The sequence below is a fragment of the Myodes glareolus genome, chromosome 8 (assembly GCF_982192425.1).
Source record: "Myodes glareolus chromosome 8, mMyoGla1.1, whole genome shotgun sequence".
NCBI classification, from domain to species: Eukaryota; Metazoa; Chordata; class Mammalia; order Rodentia; family Cricetidae; genus Myodes; species Myodes glareolus.
In genome coordinates this window covers 42,497,174-42,511,116 of record NC_142033.1, presented here as the reverse complement: position 1 = coordinate 42,511,116, position 13,943 = coordinate 42,497,174, and the positions used below count along the sequence as shown (strand labels likewise).

Sequence of the window (13,943 nt, the reverse complement as noted above, 5' to 3'; positions counted from 1 at the left end):
ACACTGCTAATCTTGTTTCGTTTTTATTGGTCTGTTTGGGCCAGGTGCCACGGGACATTTGTTCATTTGTTTCTTTTTAAATTAATTAGTTAAGTAATTTAAACGGATTTGTTTATTTTTAAAAAGTGTGTGTGTGTGTGTGTGTGTGTGTGTGTGTGTGTGTCTACTTGGTTTATGTGTACCACCTGCAGGCAGGTATCCTTGTAGGCCAGAGGGCATTATATCCCTATAATATATATCTAAAGTCATAGGTGATTGTGAGCTGCCTGATGTGGGTGCTGGAAGCCAAACCCCATCCTCTCTTAACCCTGAGCCATCTCTCCAGCCCTCTCATTTCTTTTCTTTCTTTCTTTCTTTCTTTCTTTCTTTCTTTCTTTCTTTCTTTCCTTTTTGTTTTTGTTTTCAAGACATAATTTCTCTGTGTCACAGCCCTAGCTATTCTGGAACTAGTTCTCATAGACCAGGCTGGCCTCGCACTCCCAGAGATCCACCTACCTCTACCTCCCGAGTGCAGGGATTAAAGGTGTGAGCCGCCACCACCCGGCTTCCCTCATTTCTTTTTACTGAAAAGTTTATTTGAGAATCTATTCCAAAAAAATACTGGTAAACAGAGAGGGTCAAAGGGATAAAAGGGAGGGAAATAAACCAAACAAAAGTGCGTACCTGATCAGTAACTTCTGTGGATGATAAATCAGGAACAAATTGAAACCAACAACACAAGGAATTCCAAACGCAAGCCGATCCCCACAATAGCAGCTCCTGGTGGACAGTCCCTAATTACCTGAGATGCTTATTAGAACGTCTGGGGAGCTTTTATTTGAAATTTCATCCTTGCGGGATAGACTCTTATTGTGACACAATCCCAGATCCATGAGCTTCCTCTCCTGTCAGGTGCAGGCGGCAAGCGAGAGCAAGCAAGTGAGCAAGCGAGCGGGGATAAAAGGATTCTTGGCAGTGTTCCCACGCTGGGATGAGCTGACAAAACACACCCTGGAAATGACACAACACATGTGACTAGAGCCTACTTAGCCCACGCTAAACGACGGATCCTAGTTAATATTCCTCTGGGTGAACCCCCCCAAAAGTGCCCACAGCTGTTCCAGGCCCCAAACACGAAGGGAAGTCAGAGAGGAAGAAGGGGGTAGTTAAAATGTCATTATATGTCCGTGCGCAAAGTGAAGCCCCTCTCGGGGTTTGGAAAGACCCATGAAGCCGCAGCCTCGCCACAGGAAACACACCTCTGACCCCATGTGGCTGCACACCTGGCTGATAACCAGAAGCATCTGTGGCCCATAAGAGCAATCCAGCCACCACGGCCTCTCCACTGTGGCTCTGCTCCCACAGGAGAGGGAAGAGGTGTTAAGCAGCTGGGAAGAGGGTCATAGGAGAGAAAGGGAGGAAATGCGGAGGACATCCCGGGTCTCTGAATTCATTGTCTCCAGAGTTGCCCTGGTGACCCGCGAGTCGTCATATGGTAAAGTTTCTTGGCCTTCTGAGAAATGACAGCAGCCCAGGCCACCTTCCCCAAATTATTGTCACCGCTTTCCCCAGCCAAAACACAGACTGCTTCTCCCTCTGCACTCTCAAGTCTGACCAGTTTTAAATATGATGCACAATGCTTGGTTCACACACATACACACTCACACACATACACACTCTCACACACACACACACATACTCTCACACACACACACTCACACACATACTCACACACACATACTCTCACACACACTCACACATACACACACACTCACACACATACTCACACACTCTCACACACACTCACACACATACACACACACACACACACACACACACACACACATCTTGTGAATCTTGAGGGCAAACATTAGCTCAGGAGCTGTACCTGACTACTAGAAGCTAAAACTAGCTATGAGAAGCCTAGAAGATCATCTGTTTCTCCCTATGTTCCAGAAAGTGCACTTGTGGAGGTCAGAGCCTCCCCCAAGGTTACAGAGGTCAGTTCTCTCTGTCACCACGCATTCCCGGGATCGAACCCTGGCCCCAGGCATGTGTACTGATGACTTTTACCTGCTCACCCCCCTTACCGGCCATCACACAGTTATTTGTTAGTTTGTTTGTTTCATTTTAGATAGGGTCTCACCATCTAGCCCTGAGTGACCTGGAACTCACTACAGAGACCAGGCTAGTCTCAAGCTCACAGAGATCTGCCTTGCTCCGTCTTACAGCTGCTAGGATTAAAAAAAATATGAGCCACCACGCCCTGCTCTGTATGGCATTCTTAAAACAATATGGGGCTGGAGAGATGGCTTCACAGAAGAGTGTAGTTCAGTTCCTGGCATCCACATGGGGAAGTTTACAACTTCCCATAACTCTAGCTCCAGCAAATCCAGCTTCCTCTTCCAAGCCTCAAGGGGTCTTGCACATATGTGCACACATACACACACACACAAACACAAACACACATACTCATGAAAACAAATATTTTCAAAAATCCCCCAAAAAACACAGTAACAGACCTTTTTGTGGAGTCTGTCCCTCTGCCTCAGTTCCCGAGGACAGAAGCAGCTGCCTTCGTTCACACATCTGTCTTGTCCTTGCTGTCTTGTACCTGGACCTAGTGAGTCAATCTCTCTGAGCTTCTCTTGCCTGGATTGGCTCATAGTTCGCTGATAGAATTATAAGGATTACGTGAAGTGATGTTTGGGAAAAGCTACATGGGATGTTGCTCAATATATTAGTGGTTCTCACTGTTTTGCCACATACAAATGATAAAAATGAAGGAGAGAGGTGGGGGTGGCTGGAGAGATGACTCACTGGTTAAGAGCATTTCCTACTCACCCACAGGACCCAAGCTTGATTCCTAGCACCCACGTTGGGCAGTTCACAACTGTCTGTAGCTCCAGCCCCGGCTCTCTGGTACTTCTGGCCTCTGCAGGTGCCTGCACTCTTACGCACAAACCCTTACACAAATATGCATAGACACAGATCTAGAGATAAAAAGAAGTCTTAATATATTTTTTTTTTAAAGAAAGTGACCCACGAGAGTGGCTGCAAGATGTTCTCAAACACTTGTAATAGAAAGCTCACTAGATCTTTCAGAGTATTGACAGTGTTCATAAAAATTTAATGTGTACATATCTCCTTTCTAGGGACATGCTGCAAACTGAGCTAAATTAATTGGTTAGGCAACAACCATCCGTTCTCCTGATGAAACCCAATCCACTCCAGTGAAGAAAAGTAGATGACCCAGTCTTAATGGTTAAAGCCAACCCAGACTATGGTATAGATAGGAGACGAGTTGTGCAGATTACTAAAGCTGTGGTAGATATGGTGATGTGTTGATGGAGCCCTCTGGATTTGCCCTTCCTTCTTCCTTCCTTCCTTCCTTCCTTCCTTCCTTCCTTCCTTCCTTCCTTCCTTCCTTTGTTCCTTCTTTCTTCCCTCCTTCCTTTCTTCCTAGACCAGGCTGGCCTTGAACTCATAGAAATCTGTCTGTCTTTGTCATGCTTGAATTAGAGGCCTTCATCACCCAGCCTGGCCCTTCTAACTTCTTTCAAATACATTTTTATAGAGCAGTCAAAATTCTCTTTCCTTCTGCTCTTTGAGTTGGCATCTGTGGTGGTTTGAGCAAGAATGGCCCCACAGAATGCTGACCAACATATCCAAAGACAGGGGTTCAAGCCTCAGCACTACAAGGTGGTGAAAACAGCAATAAATTCCAGAGGGGGAAAAAAAAAGACAAAACTTTAGTCTCTAGGGTAGTAAACTGTGGGAAGGCAACTAAAAAGAAGATCAATGGACAGGGTGAGCAAGTCAGGAGCACCCATCACACAGAGTCCTCTGGTGCCGTCTCGGCAGTGTCTGCTGCTGTTGGTGACCCCAACACAGCTACTATGCTGGTAGCCAAACAAGTGGAGAGGGTGGCGGCTCGCTTGCACGTGCTTCTTCCTTCCTTTCCCCCTTTTCTTCTTCTTTTTTCTTCTGAGACAGGCTTTCTTTGCTGTTCTGAAACTTGCTCTGTAGACCAGGCTGCTCTTGAACTCACAGAGGTCCACCACCTCCCTCCACCTGCAGAATACCGAATGGAATTAAAGGCAGAGCCATCCATCCTCCTTTTCCAATATAGTAACAGAAATGTCTTCTGCTGGGATCAAAGGCGTCCGCCACCACCGCCTGGCTGCATCTGCTTTTTAAATTAAGCTTTTAGTCCAGAAGTACCCAGAGTCGCACATTCGAGGTGGCTCCTTCTCCTGTCCTCTGCACTTCCACGCTCTCCACATTTCCAAAGCATCCTTATCTCTATTGGGAAAAGATAAGTAATGAGCAGGGTTAGTGGAAAGTCCAGCGCCCTCCTAATTCACAGCTTCTTGACCTGTGGTGTTATCCCATGTGGGGTCATGTGGGGTCATGTGGCTGACCTGTAGTGGTATCCCCTGTGGGGTCGTGTGGCTGAATGTGGGGGCAGCAAATAGCTCAGCAACAATAAAAGGTTTCGGAAGGCTCAAGGACCAAAGACTGAATTGAAAACCAAGCACACAGCGAACCTGACCTGTTTCTGGCGGCTCTTGCCTTTGTTGCCGTCCATGACGTCACTGCAGCCTAGGCTCTGAACGTACATGTGTGCATTGTGCTCTGTACAGTGTGGCCGCACATGGTTGGGGAGCAGTGACTGAAACAGCTTGGCTCAGACTGGAGACTACTGTATGTTATATGTAGCAGGAACTGCGCTGTTTCAGATATATATATTTATATATATATATAAAATAATTACAGAAAACAAAGACTTTAAGTATAATTTTACTATCATTTCTCAGTAAGTATCAAGTTAGTATTTTTATTGTACTAGAATGTTTCACTTTAAATATATATATAAATACACACACACACACACACACACACACACATTAGTTGTCTGTCACGGTGGCACACGCATTAATCCCAGGACTTGGAAGGCAGAGGCAGGAGGATCTCTGTGAGTTTAAGGCCAGTCTGGCCTACACAGTGAGTTTCAGGTCAGGCAGGGGCTACACATTGAGACCCTGTCTACAAAGAACAAATAAACAAAATTCACATTTCCCGTTGGTGCGAGAGTGGTGGGTGTCTGTGGGCGTGTATGGATGGGGGGGTGCTTGTGCCACTGGCACATCTGTACAGAGAACACTTACAGACGTCAGGTCTCTCCTTCCACCGAGTGGGTCTAGGGGACTCAGCTGGATAGTCAGGCACTGAGCCATCTCACTGGCCCAGTTTTGATTTTTAAAATTGCTGTTTGAGTTGTTGACTTGGATTTTATTTAAAAGTCATCAAGTGAATTTTGGCTTGGGGTTAGGAAAGATTTTTCAACAGTTTCTAAAATGGTCTTAAACACATTTCCTCCGTTTTTATACAATATATGCATGCAAAGGGGAATTCTTAACATTGATGATTATAAATCAAAGCAGTAATCAACTAAAACAGTGCTGAAGATGCTTGAGGAGCCGCAGGATCAGACACTCAGCCAAGGTCTCACCGCTTTTGTAAAATTAAGTGCATGCATGTTGCTGATGTGAAAACTTACACACACCTTTAATGAATGTTGAAATCACATGTAGGCCAGATAATTGTTTTAAAATACACTTCTTTATGATTTATTCTCAGTCAATGCTTAAATTGTATACCTGTTTTATCTATTTGTATATCCAGGGTTGCATAAAAATTTCTCCAACTGTTAGGGGACAGGTCTAGAGAAATCCTGTGCTAACCCAAGACCAGGAGCTACTCAGCTTGCTGCCCCAGGGGAGGGGGTAGCAAGGGAGAGGACAACGAGGAGAGGACAGCACACACGAGCAGGGGAGAATTAGTGCTTCTCACAGATGTCTCTGGGGAGGAAGGGAAACGTTCAAACCTTCACCAACCAGGTTAGGCCACCTCCTTTCTCTCCTAGCTGCCAAAGGAAGCAAGAGGAACAGAGAGGCCACGGTTGTGACCTGAGGGAGAGTCAGCAAGCTGAGGAAGAAGGGAGCCCTTGTGGAACAGGGCAAAGGGAACTCCCATGGTCTCAAACAGTCCTGTTAAATTTTGTGTGAGGATTTTCCATTCGTGGGCAGTTTGTGTCCTCAAACAAAAGCAAAGCATACATACACACAGATCGATCAAACAAGGAAGAAACGCACAAAAGCAAAAGATGGTTTCGACTTCTGTGTAGGATGCAGTAGCCTTCAGCCAACCAGAGTTTCTGCCAAGAGAAACTGGAAAAACCAGGTTCAATTGAAGAAAAAAAAAAATCAGTTTTCAAAATCACTATGGAGCTGGATGAAGTAACAAGCGTGGGAGGGAGGAGCCAACTCCAGAGAAGGAGACTGAAGGGTGAGTGGCTAACAACTTTGCTTCGGTGCCCAGCGGACCGCTGAGCACTGAGGAGCAGCCGTGAATGACGCTATCCGAAGCAGCTCCTGCCCCCCCCCACCCCCATAGTAAAGTCACAGCTGTCGCGTGGCCCACAGGACTGTTGAAAATTGAATGACAACATGCTTATGTATACATCGGTCAGTCCCTCCAGATTATAAACCTAACGTGTGTCTTTTCATTGCTATATTCCAGCCCTGCCCTTGCACACAGTAGGCACTTAGGATCTGTCGGATTGAAGTCTAGCTGAAACAGCGCCGTGTTTTCTGGCTGGATTCCTAAGGAGGCTTTCTTCTTGGAGGCTCAGCTCTGGTTTAGGACTTTGCGGCAGCCTTTTCCTATGGAACCTGTGCCCGCCGGTTCTCTGTAATACCTCCAGGGGTTGGAAGTGGGTGGGGCTGAGAAAGCACCAGTTCAGACTCCCAAGCCACACCCAAGCCATCACCCTAAGGGCCCCGAGTCTTTTTCTCTCTAACCACAAAAGAGCCTGAGGCCCTCACAGAAAGAGTTCTGAGATTGTTCTGGGAACCTACGGGGCATTCAGTGTGTTTCCCTCAACCCATTGCACAATCTTGCCAAAGCCAGGAAGGTTGGTCAAGTCCACCTGCTCTCCCACACCTACCTCAAGATTCTAATGCCCGGCTTGCCCACCTTCAACCCTGTCCCCAGGTCCCTGGGCCGCTGTCCCTGGAACATCTACCCCATGCTGGAGTTCTGTGGAAGGCCTCACTTTCAGGATACACTGCGAACTGTTCTCTTGTGTACTTTTTACATCTTTTCCAGAGACAGAAAAAAATCCCAACTAAGCCCCCCAAACTGGGATCCACTCCCAGTCTTGTTGCTGTTCAGTCTTGGACCATCTGTTTTCTCAGGCAACTGAGTCATTCATTGTTGGCTTGAGTCCAGAGTAGCAACTTCGAGCACCCCCAGACAGCGAGCTCAGACAGTCAGGCCCAAGAAGACTGCTCTGTGTGATCAACATTTACACGGGACTTACACACCGTTGGCAATGATAGCAGGGGAGTGGGGAGGCGTCGAGCCCTGAAAAGTGGTATGGGAGCCTCACACCCTTTGGGTGTTTATCAAGCTCCAGAAGGCCCTGAGGTTCCAAGGGGAAGAGGTGTTGAGTATTGAGTCGACTCCAGAACCATGCAATAGAGTTGGTTTGCTTTTTTAACTTGTAAACAAGCTCATAATGTTTGAAGTAACTTTATGGTTTTGTGTTGGGCCACGTTCCTACCTATGGTGGGTACATGTGGTTCCTGGGCCTGAAGGTTGAACACACCTGAGTCTTACCTGGGGAGGGCAAATGACTTGGCTCATTACAGAGGCTTCCCTGTGTCATGGCTGTTCTAAGCCCTCTGATTCCTGTCTCTCCTTGGGTCCTATTCCAGGTGTCTCTCCCAGCAAGTTACAAGGTAGAGAATAGGGTCCTGGCTCCCAGTTCAAATTCTTCTCTTCCAAGTACCAGGTCTTCTACTGTCTCCAAAATAACTTCATGGATGGTTGGAAGTCCCTGGTCCTTGATCACTCCATCCTGGATGGATCCAGGCGCAGCCCCGAGCCTGAATAGAAGGAATGCTATAAGTGCATATGAATTAAGTTAGAATGTCCAGCCAATTCACCAATGTCACGAAGAGAGTGAATGTTGGTGCCAAGACTCCCACGAAGTCGCCCCCCTTCCCCGCATCCCTTCCCCCGCCTGTATCAGCCCCCTCCACTCCCAGCTTACTTTTTAGTATGACGTGAAAGCTGTGGAGGGCCGTGTTGAGGGGAGTGAGAGTGAGGGAAACAGGGCCACAGTCACTCTATCAAAGAGTCAGGCCTCAGCAGACACCACCGCCCCCTTCCCCCCAGTCAGACCTGGGCCACTGGGTCCCTGGGCTTACTGCTTGGCAGCTTTCTGCAAGGTCTGGCCTGGGCTGCCCCACCCAGCATTCTCACCACACCCTGCAATTCTCGCCACCCAGAAGTTCTTGCCACACCCTGCCTGCTCCCGGAAGGTAAACAGGGCCTCTAGAGAAGGGCTGTACTGTGTGCTTGCCCTCTTGGCCTTGGCTCTGGAGACCACAGATGGATCTTTGATTTACAAATGGCCCAGATCAATAAACATGAAAGTCAGTACTGAGGCCCTCCTGAACTTCAACTGACCTCCAAGCTTATTGGTTCTGAGGGACAAGTGTCCAGGCACCTGACTCCAGGGGACAGAACCAACTGTGCTGCCCAGGAGGGAGCTCGCACTTGGGAAAGATGGAGGGAGGAGTGTCATGTTCCCCGGGGAAGACCAAAGTTTGGTCATGCCACCAAAAGTGAAGAAACAGTTGGGATGTTAGTAAAGATCTCACAATGAGAGATGACAAAGTCCCTTTCTGTGGAGTCCTGGCCTGCACAGAGACAGTCTCTAAGGCAGACTGAGTGCCTGCTGGGCAGCCAGCAAGGAGCCTCAAATCCTTACCTTATTTGTGGAATGGGCTCAGCCACGCTGAGGGTGGAGTTCACTGTTTTCATTTCGCTGGTGAGGAAGCTGTGGTCCAGGGCAGGTTAGCAGCTGGCTCAGGGGCTGCTGATGAGCCTACAGAGGCAGAACCAGCTTCTGAACCTAGCTGAACCTCTAGACAATACTAAGGCAGTTCCGTCTGAGTTAATGTTGCCTCTATTTTCTCAAGTCACAGGGCAAGCAGAAAAGGGATCGCTTTAGGGTGACTTTATCCATTTTGTATGCTGCAGCAAACAAAACGTCACACACTTAGACTGTACAAACAGAAATACGTTGTTGAAGTTCAAGATCAAGGCATATCAGGTCTGGTGTCTGGTGAGATGCCCATCTCTGGTCATGGGGAGCATCTAGCTATGGTCCTCACAGCAGAAAGGCAGGGCTTTCACCAGGCACTAGCCACATTCATTCCGAACCTCAGCACCTCCGAAAGTCAGCGGCCTATAACCATCACCTTACGGATCTCACATAGGGGCTTCATGGGACACAAAGAAGACATAACAGAGAGACTGCTGAGGGTCCCCCAAAATTGTCGGGGCTCCTCAGAGTAGCAGGGCCACATGTAGAAGGCTGAAGAAACTTTTGTATGCCCAGGGAAGAAACTGGTCCATTTGACCTAAAGCTCCCGAGTGGCAAAAGTCTTTAATCCCAGGATTTGGAAGGCAGAGGCAGAGAGATCTCTTAGTTTGATGCCAGCCTGATCTACAGAACGATTTTCAGTACAGCCAGGACTACACAGAGAAACTCTGTCTTGAAACAAACAAACAAACAAAAATGTCTACTCATTGTTAACTGTGTATACCGAGAGGGTAGAGAGGTACAGGTGAGGGTGCAGAGACCCCCTCACAGAGACGATACAAGGAGCTCTTATGACCTGGCCTCCTGAGAGCTGCACCAGGTGCAGGCCTTCCGGGTAATTTCCTGCAAAGGGTGTGACAAACACCATCGGACAGAAAACTTTGTGCCCAGCACAAAGGGGCAATGCATTGAATGTGGACAGGCTGAAGCCACAAACTTTGCAAAGCCAAAGAGTTGCAAGTCATACAGCCAAAGAGTTGCAAGTCAACCGTGAGCAGGCTTTCCCACGTAGGAAGTCTAGCAGTAACCTTGGTTTATCGGGCTCCTGGTTATCAGTGCCCCTTTGCAAATCCTCCAAGAAATGTACTAGAACATTCACTTGATTTTTCCCATATACTGGATCTTTCTTTCAATTAGTACGTTTGAAATATTTCAGGAGTAATTAACAATGGTTTAGGATCCGGATTTTTCCTCAAGCGGGAACCCGGATTGTTTAAGCCATTGGCGCCCCCTGCTGGATATCTAGGAAGAAACACGCCTCTAGAAAGAGCTGGTTCTTTCAAAGTTTCAAAGTTCTTGCAAAAGGTCCTGCCCTATTCCAGGGTTCTTCTTACTGTCCTTCCAGGACTGGAAAGTTCAGTGGTAGTGCTGGAAATAGCAGTGAAGCTTAGCGAGGAAGAAACTCGACTCGAGAGCCAGGATGCCCTCACACCAAATTTCTGGTTCTGTGCGACTTTTGGGCTACTGACGCTCCCTGTGTCTTACCATGAAGGACTGGCATGAAAATTAGGCCCTACCTCCCAGAACACCTATGAGATGTAAACGAAAGACTGTCTCAAACACTAACTGAAGGGCTATATCAATACTAAGAGGAGCACCCAACACAGGGAGAGGAGCGTGTTAATTACACACGCACTGTTCCTTGCTATTATGAATGACACCAACATAGAGCCATTTTTGACTAACAGCATCTAAATCTTTCTTCCCCTGTCCGAAACCTAAGGGTCACTCTCATGGTCATAAGGAATTCTGACCATTTAGGCAGGGAGGTGCTATAGGAAGGACGATGGCAGAGATAACAGAACACATAAGTGGTATCTTCCATCAGTAAACCTCCAGTGACTCCGCCGGGACCCACTCCTGCTGTGGGGTGTATCGTGGAGCCTTATTCTAGTTTGGAAAGGATGGAAGAAATCACTATTGCTATAAAAAAAGACTTTCTCAAAGGTGAATGGTAGACTAAATCTCATATCACTCTAGCGGTTCCGATGTTTGCTGGGCTTTTCAGCTTTTTCTCTGAAGACAGAATAAGCGGTGGACAGTCTCTTATTTCTGCAGGTGGGGAAGTTGGCTGTAGCTTCATTGCTGAGTAATGATCTCAGCCAAGCAATTAGAAGTCTCAGGAAACTAGAGACTATACAGGTGCACACTCATGTATGTAATAGAGATAATGCATGTGTCTGCAAATCTATACACATGTAGATTTCATTCTAAGGTATACAGTGCAACTATGCACATACATGTATATAAAGTACACTCAAAAATATCCAGCATGGGGGAGGGAGGCTGGAGACATGGCTCAGTGTTTAAGAGGACTGGCTGCTCTTCCAGACGTCCTGGGTTCAATAGCCAGCAACCACATGGCAGCTCACAACCATCTGTAACTCCAGTTGCAGGAGATCTGACACCCTCACACAGACACACATACAGAAAAACACCAATGCACATAAAATAAACATAATTTTTTTTTCAAGACAGGGTTTCTCTGTAGTTTTGGAGCCTGTCCTGGAACTCGCTCTTGCTGGCCTCAAACTCGCAGAGATCCACCTGCCTCTGCCTCCCAAATATTGGGATTAATAACTATTTTTAAAAATTTAGAATGCCTTACATGTGTGCTCCTTTGGGTCAGATTTTAGTGGCTGTGAGGAGGGAGGTAGACACGGGAAAGATTGCAACAGTTAAGGGGCGCCAGAGCAAGGTGCTCTGTTAAAAGCTGGAAGCAGGGCAAGCCAGGTCTTGGAAAAGCGGGGGACATGATATCGTATCTAAAGAATGCAGCAGCCAGGTAGTCTAAAAGGTAGATTTCGGCATGGTCACAGTTGTGACAGAAACAGCTCTTTGGCTGTTTTGCACAGGAAATTGTACTAAGGTGTACAATTTGTGTAGAGCTCTCCTAGCCCCATGACGTGCCACCTCTGACATTCTGGAAGCCAGCACTCGGCACCGCACCCGGCCGGAGCTCTGCCACCCTCTCCACTCTCCACTTGCAAGGGTGGGAGCTTCAGGAGAGAGTGGGGAGGGGCTTTTTCTTCTGTTTCGGTCTCTCTGGACCTTAGCATAGCACCTGACATGACTGGTATGTGGCCAGTATTGGTTGTATGGGGGAATTGATGGACAGACAGATACAGTTGGACAGATACAGATGGATGTGTAGATAAACGAAGGAATGTCTTAGGGTTTCTACAATTGCCACCAAACACCATGACCAAAAAGTGAGTGGGAGGAAAGGGTTTATTAGGCTTATGCTTCATCACTGAAGGAAGTCAGGACAGGAACTCAAACAGGGTAGGATCCCACTGATGCAGAGCCCGTGAAGGGAAGCTGCTTACTGACTTGCTTCCCCTGGCTTGCTCAACCAACCTTCTTACAGAACCCAGGACCAACAGCCCAGGGATGGCACCACCCACCATGGGCTGGACCCTCCCCCATTGCACTAAATGAGAAAACGCCTTACATCAAAGCATTTCCTCAGCTGAGGCTCCTTCCTCTCTGATGACTCCAGCTTGTGTCAGGTTGACACACAAACACAACCAACCAGGCAGTGCAAGGAATCAGGGAATGGGTGGGTGGATGAAGGGAAGAAGCAGAGAAGTGTGAGCCCGTGTCTGCTTCCTTTGTGGCTGCTGGGATCACATCTGCTGACAAACACATTCTGAGGGAAGAGGGGAGCATCATCTCACATCACAGTCACAGTCAGGAGAACAGGGAGCGACCAATGCAGGCTGCTGCTCAGTTCCATCTCCACGGATGCAGTTCAGAAATCCCTGCTCAGGAATTGTCTTCTCTACCACTACGATAGCTCTTTTCACACCAATTAATGTAATCAAAATCAACCCTCCTTGATTCGACCAGTGATGGTCTCCCAGGTGATTCCAGATGCAGGACAATGAACTCTAACCACCACAGGCTAGAAGGGGGACTCCTTCCTGGCTAAAGAGTTCCAGAGAGGCAGAGCAAGGGCCTGTGGCTATCTGCTGCCATATGCCTTCTAGCAGAGAGAAGGACCTATGGCAACAGCGTTCCATGGTGGTTCGAGAACATGGGTTAGTGTTCTGAGTCAGGGAGGCTTTGCTGGCACAGCCGAAGAGTCCCCTGGCTGACGAAACAGTCTCAGAGACACGCAGGTGGAAAGCCGTCAGGGAAGCCGCCCAGGGCTGGTTTTAAAATGTCCAATCCTATTGCTGTGGGTTGGGTATGGGTCCCCCAGGGGCCATGGATGAAAGGCTTGATCTTCAGGCTGTGGCGCTATGGGGAAGTGATAGGGACTTTAGTAAGTAGGACCGACTGGGAGTTTTCAGGTCATTGGGGTTATGCCCAATCTTTTCCCTTCTCTGCCTTACTGTCAGGTGAGAGTTTTGTTCTGCCCTGTGCCAGAACAGGGCCCACTGATTGTGGAGCAGAACCCCAACGATGAGGAGCCAAGATGCACACCTTTCCTCTTTGTAGATAACTATCTCTGCAGGTTGCTATAGTAACGCAAAGCTGACTGGCACTGCAAGCAGGCATTCCCCTCTACAGGTCCGACTTTACAATCAGCACGATTGTTCTACAGATCAGAAAGTTGCATCTTTGAGATTCCAAGGGACCTGTGGCAAGTCGTAGAGTCAGGATTCAAACTGGAGTGTCCGGCCTGAGTGTTCCACTGTGGTTATCCGGGAAAGCAAGAAGGACCAAGCCAACGGGAACAAAAGTCTGTCTGTGGGGTCACCGCGACAGTTGCTACCGCGGCAAACTGAAACTTGGAATTGCTCCAGCAAACGAAACTGTCTCTCCCGCGGCTTCTCCAGTGTTGCACTGATAGCGTTCCCCCAGTCACACCCTCTTCCCCAACCTGGGCTCGGTCCACCCACAGTTCGCAGCTTCAACACGAGGCTCCCGGCCACTGCACCCATCTGCTTCAAGCTGGCAACAGGAAGGGAGCAGGGAGAATGGGAGGGTATGTAAACTGGACTCAAAAACAAATCAGAAAAGGAAAAAAAAGAGAGAGAGACCCAAGGACAGT

At 48.0% G+C, this 13,943-nt stretch overlaps 1 long non-coding RNA gene across 1 annotated transcript; it reads right to left on the bottom strand.

Annotated features, from left to right (window-relative positions):
- Nucleotides 1-3,041: 3,041 nt before the first annotated feature.
- On the bottom strand, nucleotides 3,042-8,273 carry LOC125387544 (uncharacterized). Its single transcript, XR_007227897.3, has 3 exons — nucleotides 8,102-8,273; nucleotides 7,666-7,934; nucleotides 3,042-4,284 (listed from the first exon to the last, which is right to left on the bottom strand). It is a non-coding gene; the product is annotated as an uncharacterized LOC125387544 (long non-coding RNA).
- Nucleotides 8,274-13,943: the final 5,670 nt, after the last annotated feature.